The 13,868-nt window shown below is 44.4% G+C and overlaps 2 non-coding genes across 2 annotated transcripts; both read right to left on the bottom strand.

Moving 5' to 3' along the window:
* Positions 1-105: 105 nt before the first annotated feature.
* Positions 106-269, bottom strand: LOC122120680. The gene has a single exon (XR_006149767.1). It is a non-coding gene; the product is annotated as a U1 spliceosomal RNA (small nuclear RNA).
* Positions 270-6,694: 6,425 nt separating this feature from the next.
* On the bottom strand, positions 6,695-6,858 carry LOC122120553. Its single transcript, XR_006149723.1, has one exon. It is a non-coding gene; the product is annotated as a U1 spliceosomal RNA (small nuclear RNA).
* Positions 6,859-13,868: the final 7,010 nt, after the last annotated feature.

Raw genomic sequence — 13,868 nt, 5'->3', positions numbered from 1 at the left:
ACGCTTTAAGAAAGCTAACATGTGAGGCTGTGCAAATGGCTAGACATTAAGAATCCAAAGCGCAATACAGCTAAGAATCATTAATACTTTCTTTAAGACAAATGCCAGGGGAGAGCGCGAACGCAGTCCCCCACTACCACAAATTATGCAGTCGAGTTTCCCGCATTTGGGGAAATCGCAGGGGTCAGCACATCCGGAGTGCAATGGATAAGCCTCGCCCTGGGAAAACCACCTTCGTGATCATGGTATCTCCCCTGCCAGGTAAGTATGAGTTCCCTAGCTTCCCAGTTGTCTCAGCCCCGAGTGCATAGCACTCTTTACGTATGGTCTGAACATAAAATGGTTGCCTAAAAGCTGTATATTGTCACAAAATGACCTTCAATGTCACGAAATAAGCTTATCATTGGCACTACTCGAAAGACAAATAAATTACACTCCAAAGGAAAGCATTAATTTGGACGAAACAGCTTTCCCAGGTTGCACCGGAGTTTTTCATCTACATGCACCCTCCTCCTACGATGACGTCAGGAAGGGGACTTCCCATACTCGGAATTCCAGGAAGCAGAACTGCTGCCAATCACTCACAGGCTATCAGCATGCTTTCGGTAAATTGTAGTTTCTTTTTGTTTTGCAGCTTGCTGAACAACAGAAATGGATTACATTTTCTTTAATAGGCATAAAAATAAAAGTGTAGTTTTCAAGTGTGAATCATGTAAGAATAACAACAAACAAGTAAAAATGAGCTGAGAGCTGATGACTATAATCCTAGCTTATAATGCCTATAATGCCAGCTACTCAGGAGGCTGAGATCTGAGATTACGGTTCAAAACCAGCACAGGCAGAGAATTCTGTGAGACTCTTACCTCCAATAATCCACCAGAAAACTGGACGTGGCTGCTATGGGTCAAAATGGTAAGAGTGCTTGCTTGCTTTGAGCAAAAGAGCTCAAGGACAACTCCCAGGTCTCAAGTTTCTAGCCCACAAGCATCAAAAAAAAAAAAAAAAAAAGAGTAAGGAGTAGCAATGAGGTTTTCCTAAGTCTTTTACATAAAAGACCAGTTTAACCTAGGAGCCAATGACTTGAGCCTGTAATCCTAGCTAGTCAGGAAGCTGAAATCTGAGGATTGCAGTTCAAAACTAGCTCAGTGCTCTAATTTGAGCTACAGTTCCATTTTTCACCTTTTTGGGTAATTGGAAATAATCATCTCAAGGACTTTTCCTGCCTGGGCTGGCATTAGGCCCAAATCCTCAGATCTCAGCCTCCTCAGTAGCTAGGATTACATTCATGAGCTACTGATGCCAACTTTACAGACCTTGAAAAACAGGCACAGAAAGGTTACCTTTCAAGTGTTATGGAATTGAGACTGACCCTACTAGTTAAATAAAACCCCAAAGTGCTCAGATTAGCCCATTTCGCCAATTCATTCATTTATTCACTTATTAATTCAACAAGTATTTGCTGCAGTCTTAATGCTAGGGATAAAAAGGTATAAGGGTCTATTTCTGGTTCCAAAGAAACTCAGAGTCTATGGGAAGGAAGCCAAATTAAAGTGAAAAATCCTTACTGGAACTTTGTTTTCCTTAACTCTCATCTCAGCTCAGATTTCCTAATTACCATACCTTACTTGTAATTATTCTTGAGGAAGGATGCTACTGCCCAAGTGGCTCATTCTCAATACTAACTATTCTAAATAAGCAAGTTTAATTCTTCAGTGAGAATGAAAGCAAACAGGGCCTGCACATCATGACTGCCACTCTGCTACTGAGCTATACCCTCATCTCCAAGAAAAGATGTGTGTGTGTGTGTGTGTGTGTGTGTGTGTGTGTGTGTGTGTGTGTGTGTGCTCGTGCCCCAGCACAGGGACTTGAACTCAGGCCTCTAGCTCTTGCATGACTTTTTCACTCAATGTTGAGGCTCTACCACTTGAGCCACAGGTCCACTTCCTTGTTTTTGTTAACTAATTGAATCTGAGCCTCAGGTATTTGTCTCCCCAGGCTGCTTTAAACTATGATCCCCAGATCTCAGCCTGCAGACTAGGAAGTTAATAACTCTTTTCTACTTTCTTTCTTCTCATATCCCACACACAACCCTCGGCAAGAATTTTTTCCTAAAAATATATTCTTGCTGGGCACCAGTGGCTCACGCTTGTAATCCTAGCTACTCAAGAAGCTGAAATCTGAGGACTGTGGTTCAAAGCCAGCTGGAACAGGAAAGTCCATGAGACTTTTCTTTTTTGGTCAGTCATGGGGCTTGAACTCTGGGCCTAGGCACTGTCCCTCTGCTCTTCAGATCAAGGCTAGCTCTCTACCAATTGAGCCTCAGCATAACTTCTGGCTTTTTTTCTGCTTATGTAGTGCTGAGAAATCGAACCCAGGGCCTCATGCATGCAAAGCCAGCTGGTAGAGCACTTGCCTTGAGCTGAAGAACTAAGGGACAGCACCCAGGCCCAGAGTTCAAGCCCCACGACACCCCCCCCCCCACACACACACATTTTTCTTTTTCCTGCCGGTGCTGGTGGCTCATGCCTGTAATCCTAGCTACTCAGGAGGCTAAGATCTGAGGATCGTGGTTCAAAGCCAACCCAAGCAGAAAAGTCCCCATGAGACTCTTATCCCCAATTAACCACTCAAAAACCAGAAGTCATGTCATTACTCAAGTAGTAGAGCACAAGGGACAGCACCTAGGTCAATTTCAAGCCCCACAACTGACAAAAAAAATTGTGTGTGTGTGTGTGTGTGTGTGTGTGTATTCCAAAGCTGGGTGCTGGTAGCTAATGTCTATACTCGTAGCTACTCAGGAGACTGAGATATGAGGATTGTGGTTCAAAGCCAGCTGGGGCAGGAAAGTTCATGAGACTCTCCAATTAACTACAAAAAACTGGAGGTGCACTGGGGCACCTGACCTAGCTTCAGGATGAGCACATACACACCAAAGAGGTAGAAGTGAAGCCGGTGGTTCCAGTGGTAGAGTGCTAGCCTCAAGCAAGATGAGGCTAGGGACAGTGCTCAGGCCCTGAGTTCAAGTCTCAGGACTGATCGATCGATCTATCTATCTATCTATCCATCCCAAATAAAATTTGGTCCCTTTTTTTTTTTTTTTTGTCGGTCGTGGGGCCTGAACTCTGGGCCTGGGCGCTGTCCCTGCGCTCTTCAGCTCAAGGCTAGCACTCTACCACTTGAGCTACAGCGTCACTTCCAATTTTTTTTAAATTTTTTCTTTTTTTTGGGTCGGTCATGGAGCTTGAACTTGGCTGGGGCATTGTCCCTGAGCACTTGCAGATCAAGGCAAGCACTCTACCATTTGAGCCACAGCGCCACCTCCTGGTCCCTTCTTAACTACCTCACAATGTTACCTCTCTGTACAAATCTCTCACATGTCTAGAAGATTACAGTAGCCTCCCATTCTCCTTCATCTGTGCTCCTTCAGGTTTATTAACACAGCAGCCCAACATGTAAATCCCACTAACAGGGAGCAGAAGGATGGCAATCAAGGTCATCCTGAGCTACATAGTGGCACTGCTGAGACAGGGGAGAGGAGACAGGGGAGAGAGGACAGAGGTCAGAGAGAGAGAGAGAGAGAGAGGAGAGAAAGAGATCATGAGGCAGAAATGGAGGAAAAGAGAGGCAAAAAACCATGGACCCAAAACATCACAAATATCATGCCTCCTAACTACTCATAAGGGTGGGATCTGAGGATCATAGTTTGAAGCTACCCTGGGTAGAAAAAAATCATGAGATATGTCTCCAATTAACCAGCAAAAGTCAGAAAGTTAGGAGTAACTCAAATAATCGAGGGGCAGCCTTTGGGTAAAAAAAAAAAAAAAGCCAAGTGTGAGCATGAGGCCCTGAATTTAAGCCACCGTGTTGGTACATAGGTAAGTATGGGTAAACACACACACACACACACAGAGCACTAGGAACTTTCTCTTAAACCACAACATACAACAATGGCCCTTGGAGCTGGGAATGTGGCTCAGTGGTAGAGCGCATGCATTGCATGCCTGAGGCCCTGGGTTCGATTCCTCAGCACCACATAGCAGAAAAAAGCCAGAAGTGATGCTGTGACTCAAGTGGTAGAGCACTAGCCTTGAGCTGAAGAGCTGAGGGACAGTGCCCAGGCCCAGACCGACAACAAACAAAACAAAACAAATGGGTCTTTAAGGGTTGGAGGTGTGGCTCGGTTGGTAGAGTGCTAGCCAGTGAGCAAAAGCATCAGGTACCAAGTTTGTGTTCTAGTATCAGACTAGGGGTATGGGTGTGTGTGTGTGGGAACTATCAGTCACAGAGAAAATTTCTTGCTTGCTTGCTTAGTCATGGGGCTTGAACTCTGGGCTTGGGCGCTGTCTCAGTACTCTTCAGCTCAAGGCGAGTGCTCTACTGCTTGGGCCACAAAGCCACTTGCCATTTTCAGTCTCACAGACTTTCCTGCCCTAGCTGGCTTTGAACCGTGATCCTCATATCTCAGCCTCCTGAGTAGCTAGGATTACAGGCATGAGCCACTGGTGCCTGGCTCAGAGAAAATTTCTAATATAAAAAGCACACCACAGGGGCTAGGAAGGTGGCTCAGTGGTAGAGTGTCTGCCTTGCTTGCATGAAGCCCTGGGTTCGATTCCTCAGCACCACAGAAGCAGAAAAAGCCGGAAGTGGTGCTGTGGCTCAAGTGGTAGAGCGCTAGCTTTGAGCTGAAGAACTGAGGGACAGCACCCAGGCCCAGAGTTCAGGCCCCACAACCGACAAAAAAAAGAAAAGAAAAAAAAGCACAGCACGTAAGACGTTACTTACTGCTTGAAATTGTTGCTTGGAATCTCACCCTCAGATTCTAGGCACCTCAATCTATTATAGGGCTATTTTTTGTGCAATCTATCTAGTAATATTTTTCTTCTCTCTTTCCTTTTTCTTTTTTGGTTGGTTGTGGGACTTGAATTCTCAGCCTGGGTACTGTCCTTGAGCTCTTCAGTCCAAGGCAACCACTCTACCACTTAAGCCACAGTGCCACTTCTGATTTTCTGGTGGTTAATTGGAGATAAGTCTCACTGACTTTCCTGCCCAAAATGGCTTTGAACCACGATCCTCAGCTCTTAGCCTCCTGAGTAACTAGGATTATTGGCATTAGCCACTGATACCCAGCTTCTTAAATTTTTTTTTGGTTCCGGTCGTGGGGCCTGAACTCTGGGCCTGGGCACTGTCCCACAGCTCTTCAGCTCAAGGCTAGTGCTCTACCACTGGAGCCACAGTCCACTTCTGACTTTTTTTCTTTTTGCTTATGTGGTGCTGAGGAATCGAATCCAGGGCCTCATGCATGCAAGGCAAGTGCTCTACCACTGAGCCACCTTCCCAGCCCAAGGTTTTTTTTTTTGTCGATTGTGAGGCTTGAACTCTGGGCCTGGGCACAGAAATGCATATAGTGTAAATAAGACCAGAAGACCCTGAGCTCATCTATGTACATCATGCCACTCTTGTTAAAGTCAAAATCTGTTGACAAGTAAGGTTTTTGTTGCTTTCTTTTCTTTTCTTTTTTGGCGGTTGTGGGGCTTGGTTGTGGGGCTTGAACTCTGGGCCTGTGTGCTGTCCCTCAGCTCTTCAGCTCAAGGCAAGCGCTCTACCACTTGAGCTACAGCGCCACTTCCGGTTTTCTAGTGGTTTATTGGAGATAGGAGTCTCATGGTCTCTCCTGCCCAGGCTAGCTTTGAACCGAGATCCTCAGATCTCAGCCTCCTGAGTAGCTAGGATTATAGGCGTGAGCCACCGGCACCCGGCCGGGGTTTTTGTTGCTTTCGAAGGTGCAATAACCCACCCAAAATAGCTACATCCTGATCCCAGTGATATTTTTTACAGGGCGGTGCATTATCCTGGATTACCTAAATCCTGAAATAACTCACATACTCCATAAAGTCTGAAAAGCACTTTAAAATCAGAAGACCAATAGAGTGCTTGCCTTGCACGCATGAGGCCCTGGGTTCGATTCCTCAGCACCACGTAAGCAGAAGAAGCTGGAAGTGGCGCTTTGGCTCGTGGTAGTGCGCTAGCCTTGAGCTGAAGAGCTGAGGGACAGTGCTCAGGCCCAGAGTTCAGGCCCCAGGACTGACAAAAAAAAACAAAACAAAACAAAATAAAATCAGAAGACCAAGAATGTAGTTTAAAGTAAAGAGGAAGGTTCTTGAAGAATAAAATAGCCAAGAAACCCAAGCAAATATGCTAACTAATTTATTGTGTAGAATGGGAAGGAGGGGTGGGAAGGGATAGCAAGGGGAAACAAAGGCCAAGACAACAGTGCTTCATAAGAAATGTACTAGGGCTGGGAATATGGCTTGGTGGTAGAGTGCTTACCTGCATGCATGAAGCCCTGGGTTCAATTCCTCAGCACCACATAAACAGAAAAGGCCAGAAGTGGTGTGGTGGCTCAAGTGGTAGAGCTCTAGGCTTGAGCAAAAAAGCTCAAGGACAGTGCCCAATCTCTGACTACAAGCCCCAAGACTGTCAAAAAAAAAAAAAAAAAAAAAAAAAAAAAAGTACTAAAAGGCTCATGTAATCCTAAGAGATCTGCACAACATTTTCACGGCTAAAGTTACTGAAAAAACGCAAAAAAAGCTTAAAAATACCTTAGCATTAATAACCGACAAGCTAGCTCTTATAGACTGACAGGCCAAAAAGGCATAATCAAAAACCCTTATTTCTTTTGTTTAACGAAGAAAACCAGGGGAGAGCGCGAACGCAGTCCCCCACTACCACAAATTATGCAGTCGAGTTTCCCACATTTGGGGAAATCGCAGGGGTCAGCACATCCGGAGTGCAATGGATAAGCCTCGCCCTGGGAAAACCACCTTCGTGATCATGGTATCTCCCCTGCCAGGTAAGTATGAGTTGGAATGCTTAGCCTGGTACCTCACCATCAGATTCAAACGACTTTAAAGATGGGGTTACTTTTTCCAGCGGTGTATTTACTTCTACAGTTCTAGAACTAAGAAGAGGGTCACCCTATAATCAACTATATGCCAACACACTTTATATCGGAATATGCTAAAACCAAGGAAATATAGTCTTATTATACAAATGACCATCAGTCACTGCGCTTATTTACATATTCCACGCCCCCTCTACTGGTCTCAAGCAGCAACCTTTTCCTAGCAGGCATGGTGACGCCTTGAAATAAAACTGAAAGGTGATAAAGATCGCTACAGATTAAAAGCTAAACAAAGAAGTGCGTTCATGCCTGTAATCCTAGCTACGCTGGAGGCTGAGATCACAGTTTGGAAGCCACCAGGGGCAGGAAAGTCCGGGTGACGATCTCCAATTAACTACCAGAAAACCGGAAGTGGCTCTGTGGCTCAAAGTGGTAGAATGCTTGGCTTCAGCAAAAGAAGTCAGTTACAGCTGTTGAAGCCCCAGGACCGGGAGACACACACACACACACACACACACACACACACACACACACACACACACACACACACACACACACACACACACACACACACACACACACACACACACACACACACACACACACACACACACACCCGGGCGCACATACGCGCTAAACAAGCTGGGCATGGTACACACACACACAGACACACACACACACACACACACACACACGCGCTAAACAAGCTGGGCATGGTACACACACACACACACACACACACACACACACACACACACACACACACACACACACACACACCGGGCGCACATACGCGCTAAACAAGCTGGGCATGGTAGCTCTCGCCTCTAATCCTATCTATTGTGGAGGCTGACATCTGAGGATAGCCGTCCAAAGTTGGACTTTTATCACCAATTAAGCACAAAAATAAGTAAACAGCCAGAAGTGGAATTGTGACTCAAGCTAGGCCGGGTGTGAGCCACCTGTGCCCTAGTGCAACTCTAGTTTTTTTTTGTTTTTGTTTTTTTGTGGTTAATTGGAGAGTCTCATAGGCTTTCCTGCTCCAACTGGCTTTGAACCACATTCCTCAGATCTCAGTCTACTGAGTAGCTACGATTACAGACATTAGTTAACAGCACCTATCTATCTATCCATGTATAAATTATATATATAGTATAATTTTTTCTGTCAGTTGTGGGGCTTGTACTTGGCCTGGATGCTGTCTCTGAGCCTCTTTGTGTCCCAGATGTCAGTTAATAATTTACCTGCTCTATATTCATACAATAGATAATATCATTCCTTTCAACTCTCTTTCTTTTTTTGTTTTTTCTTTTTGTCGGTCATGGGGCTTGAACTCTGGGCCTGGGCGCTGTCCCTCAGCTCTTCAGCTCAAGGCAAGCGCTCTACCACTTGAGCTACAGCGCCACTTCCGGTTTTCTAGTGGTTTATTGGAGATAGGAGTCTCACGGTCTTTTCTGCCCGGGCTGGCTTTGAACCTCGATTCTCAGATCTCAGCCTCCTGAGTAGCTAGGATTACAGGCGTGAGCCACCGGCGCCCGGCTCAACTCTCTTTCTGTCCTCCCTGTAATTTAGTTTCCATATTCAACAATAGTCTTCCATTATCTCTCCAAGATCATATTAGAACCACCCTACTTCCCCAGTCATTTTATTTTATGGAACAACTTTTCTGGTATTTTCTCCTCTGCAAATTCAGTGTGCCAGAATATTACATCTTTTAAGTAGGAAGACATTATGTTGTTTTTAAGAAAAATCTTGCTAAAGATGGACAAACATCTGAGAACACAGAGGTATTTGAGACAGGGAATGAAATGAGATGAAGAGGAGATTCTGTGTTCTAAAGAAATATTCCTCAGGCTGGGAAGGTGGCTCAGTGGTCGAGCACTTGCCTTGCATGCATGAGGCCCTGAGTTTGATTCCCCAGCACCACATAAGCAAAAAGAAAAAAAGCCACAAGTGGCGCTGTGGCTCAAGTGGTAGAGTGCTAGCCTTGAGATGAAGAGCTGAGGGACAACGCCCAGGCCCAGAGTTCAGGCCCCACAACCAGTACCCCCCCCCCCCAAAAAGAAATATCCCTCAAGTCTGATTGTTCCATTTTTTCCCTTTTTTTTCCCCTTGTGCTATGGATTCAACCTTGGGCTTCATATATGCTAGGCAAGTGTTCTACCTCTGAGCTATATCTCCAGCGTGTATGCACAAATGTACACAAACATATACGTACGTATACTCCCATACACATGCACATAATCTATAAGTAAAATATTGAGGGTTTTTTTTTTTTTTTTGGTCAGTTGTGGGGCTTGAACTCTGGGCCTAGGCACTGTCCCTCAGCTCTTCAGCTCAAGTCTAAACACTCTACCACTTGAGCCACAGCACCACTTCCAGTTTTCTAGCAATTTATTGAAGATAAGAGTCTCATATAGCCGAGTGCTGGTGGCTCACTCCTGTAATCCTAGCTACTCAGGAGGCTGAGATCTGAGGATCTCGGTTCAAAGCCAGCCGGGGCAGGAGAGACTGTGAGACTCCTATCTCCAATAAACCACCAGAAAACCGGAAGTGGCGCTGTAGCTCAAGTGGTAGAGCGCTTGCCTTGAGCTGAAGAGCTGAGGGACAGCACCTAGGACAGAGTTCAAGCCCCACGACTGACAAAAAAGTCTCACAGACTTTCCTTCCCAGGCTGGCTTTGAACCCTGATCCTCAGATCTCAGCCCCCTTAGTAGCTAGGATTACAAGCATGAGCCACCAATGCCCAACAAAATATTGACTTTTGTGTGTGAATATTGATATTATTCACGTTCCCCCCAACCCCCTTCAGTAATAGGGATTAAAAACAGGACCTCAAGCTTGCTAAGGCAAGGACTCTACAATTAGAGCTATGATGAAAGCCATGCTAAGACATTTTGAATTGTGGTAAGAACTACTTATGTAAGAAACAAAGGCGGTATGTATGAACTATAGTACTACCACCAAATAATTCTCAAATCTCCAACTTCAGATTCAGATTTTTAGTTCTCTTTTTTTAGTGGTACAAGAGTTTGAAGTTAGGACCTCTCACTTCCTAGGCTGCTGCTTTACCACTTGGATCATGCCTACACCCCTAAATTTTGCTGGTTATTTTGGAGATGGTGTCTAGTGAACTCTTCTGCCCACACTAGCAGAAGAAAAAAAACCAATATATTCCAGATATCAACCTCTTGAGTAGCTAGGATTACAGATGGGTGCCATCAGCACTTGGCTTATGATTTTTGACTAGCCATATCTTAAGTTTTTAGTTTATTTTTTTACCTTTAAATAGTTGTACAAAGGAATTTCAATTCAACCTGTCAATTTATGAGTACACTGCATCTTGATCACCCCATCCATCACTTTCCCCCACACACATTTATCTCAATCTCACTCATCCCCTCAAGTTACCCAGTTCCATTTTCACATATGTACAAAAAATTTTGGCATATTTTGTACACAACAGTCATTAAACTAATAGCAGAGTCTTTAATAATAGATCTATAAATTTCATAAGGCTCAATATCAATATTTCTTAAGAATTTCAGTTACTGGCCTATTAATGTATCTGTAGACAATGTAGGGCAGATAATCTGTCTTAGGACACAAGGTTGACTACATTCTATATTTTACTGTCAGGTCAAGCAGGTTAAGAAAAATGTGCAGATGTGGTGGCACATGCCTCTAATCTCAACACTCAGGAGGCTGAGGCAGGTATATCATGATTCTGATGCCATTGTAAGCCAATTATAGCAAGACACTATCTCAAGGGGAATAATAGGCTGGGCATGGTGGTTGAAGCCTATAATCCTACTTGGGAGGCAAAGAGTGAGAGAATCAAGATTCTAGGCCAGCCCAGCAACAATAAGTTTGTGAGTCTCCATCTCAACCAATGGCTAGGCACAGTGGTTATGTCTATTATCTCAGCTACTGGGGAAGCACAAGTAGGAGAATGGTGGCATAAGCTGGGCTCAGACATAAAAGGGGCTGTTAGTAGAGTGCATAGCTAGTAATGCAAGGCCAAGTTCAATTTGTGACACTGAAGAAGAAAAAAAAAGAAAGGAAGCCAGGGATGCAGGTCAGTGGTACAGTGCCAAGTTTAAGACCCTGGGTCTCATCCCCAGCACTGGCAAATTTTAAAAATTTCTCTACTCCTTCATTTAATTTATGTGCCAGTTTTTTGTTTTTGTTTTGCCGGTCGTGGGGCCTGAACTCTGGGCCTGGGCACTGTCCCTCAGCTCTTCAGCTCAAGGCTTTGAGCTAGTACTCTACCACTTGAGCCATAGCACCACTTCTGGCTTTTTCTGCTTATATGGTCTTGAGGAATTGAACCCAGGGCCTCATGCATGAAAGGCAAGCACTCTACCTTCCCAGCCCTATTTGCCAGTTTTGAGTCTTGAATTCAGAGGACTTTTCTGCTAGGGCTGGCTTTGAACGATCATCCCCATATCTCAGCCTCCTGAGTAGCTAGGATTACAGGCATGAGCCACCAGCACTCAGCTTATTTCTTTTTAACTGCATTATTATTGTTTTTGTCTTTTTTTTTTTTTGTATTGCAGATTGAACCCAGGACATTGCATTTGGTAGGTAAGCGCTTTACCATTGAGATATATCCCAGCCCTACTTTCTAAAATTAAAATAATTAAACTCCACCCCTTCTCCTAACACTACCCTTAGCCTTAACCCAAACACTACCCTAAACATATGCCTATCCTTAACCCTAACATTACCTCTAATCCTTACTATATCCCTAAGTCGAACCCTATCCTTAGCCCTAGGACTCACGAGAGTATAATATTAAAAAAGAGTAAAAAATTTTAGCATAACTAATGGTACAAAGGTAGTTTTATTGTGACATTTCCTTTTTTAAAAGTCACACCTTTTAATCTTCAGAATGATATTCATCATTATTTTATGAAGTCTATAACCTTTAATAATAAAACTATTTTTTTTTACAAATCAGGTGACATGTATAGTTCTTTTCTTTTACGTACTATCAGTCATTCCCTTTCTTATTCCCTGCCTCCCATCACTTCCCTTGAGTTGCTTAGCTCACTCTCATCAATGTCTAGTGCAGCTGATGAGCCTGTCTGTTGTATTTTTTCACCCTCTTTCCACTGATTCTGTGTTTTGCTTCCACCTTCCCTCAGATATGCACGTGTATGCACCATATATGAGGTAAAGAGTACAAAATACAGTGTCATTTAAAAATGAAAGGACAAATTAAAAGTGGTCATTTGTTAAAAAAAAAAAAAAAAAAGCCGGGTGCTGGTGGCTCACACCTGTAATCCTAGCTACTCAGGAGGCTGAGATCTGAGGATTGGGGTTCAAAGCCAGCCGGGGCAGGAGAGACCGTGAGACTCCTATCTCCAATAAACCACCAGAAAACCGGAAGTGGTGCTGTAGCTCAAGTGGTAGAGCGCTTGCCTTGAGCTGAAGAGCTGAGGGACAGCGCCCAGGCCCAGAGTTCAAGCCCCATGACCGACAAAAAAAAAAAAAAAAGAGGTCATTTGTTTCCTTATCTTCGGGGTCCTTTTCAGCATGCCTATTATTTTATATACAAATGAAGAGGTGCTTGGGTATTGCAATTTAGTGCTTTTCTCCTGAGACTATTCTCTTTTGGTCTCACTGTGTATGGGTAACTTGAGTCATGTTTACTTTGTCATATCTCATTGTATTTTTTTTTTTTTTTTTTTGCCAGTGGTGAGGCCTGAACTCTGGGCCCGGGCGCTGTCTCTGAGCTCTTCAGCTCAAGGCTAGCATTCTATCATTGAGCCACAGCGCCACTTCTGGCTTTTTGTGCTGATGTAGTGTTGAGGAATCGAACCCAGGGCCTCATGTATGAAAGGCAGGCATTCTACCACTGAGCCACCTTCCCAGCCCCAGTATCTACCTGTATTTTAATTTTAACATATGCCTATCAAGGAGAACATGTGCTGTTTGTCTCTCTGATCTTGGCTTACCTTGCTCAACATGATTTGTTCTAGATCCATCCATTTCCCTGCAAATGTCATTATTTTATCCTTTCTAATGACTGTGTAAAAGTCCATTGTATTTATGCAATTTCTTTTTTTTTTTTGTCGGTCATGGGGCTTGAACTCTGGGCCTGGGCGCTGTCCCTCAGCTCTTCAGCTCAAGGCGAGTGCTCTACCACTTGAGCTACAGCGCCACTTCCGGTTTTCTAGTGGTTTATTGGAGATAGGAGTCTCACAGTCTTTCCTGCCCGGGCTGGCTTTGAACCGCGATTCTCAGATCTCAGCCTCCTGAGTAGCTAGGATTACAGGCGTGAGCCACCGGCGCCCGGCGCAATTTCTTTTTTTTAAGTTCTATTTTATTTTTTGTTTATGTGATACTATGGAATCGAACCCAGGACCTCATGCATGCTAGGGAAGTACTCTACCACTAAGCTACATTCCAGCCCAGAGGATGTTCTTTTTTTTTAGGTTGTGATTTTATTTTTTTATTTTATTTTTTGTTTTGCCAGTCCTGGGGCTTGAACTCAGGGCCTGGGCACTGTCTCTGAGCTTCTTTTGCTCAAGGATAGCACTCTATCACTTGAGCCACAGATTTTTCTGTTTATGTGTGAAAGATTATTAGACTTTGCCAGAGATCACGCAGCCATCCAGGTACAGAGAACAAAGAGAGGTTTATTGCCAGGAAAGGGGGCCAGCAAGACTCCTTTTCACAACAGAGAAGGGAGAAGGGGAGAAGCAGCACCGGCTATTGTCTGAGGTGATCTATATAACCTAGGAGGCTTAGGAGGGGCTAGAAGGGGCTAGGAGGCACAGACCCCGGTATAGGCCAGGGGCTTCATCATGGCGGACTAGGATTTATGGCTGCTATCCAAGTAGTAGATAAGGGTTCAGCAGTTGCCCAGACCTGAAGGTCACTCTTTAAGGGGCTTTTGTTGCCTTATATGGTTGGTAGCTGCCCCAGAGAAGTGCCATCCCAAGGTAAAGGGGGTTGG

The sequence above is a fragment of the Dipodomys spectabilis genome, unplaced genomic scaffold (genome assembly GCF_019054845.1).
Source record: "Dipodomys spectabilis isolate Male_0828 unplaced genomic scaffold, ASM1905484v1 ptg000004l, whole genome shotgun sequence".
In the NCBI taxonomy this organism is placed as follows: Eukaryota; Metazoa; Chordata; class Mammalia; order Rodentia; family Heteromyidae; genus Dipodomys; species Dipodomys spectabilis.
This window is presented reverse-complemented; position numbering and strand designations above follow the sequence as displayed.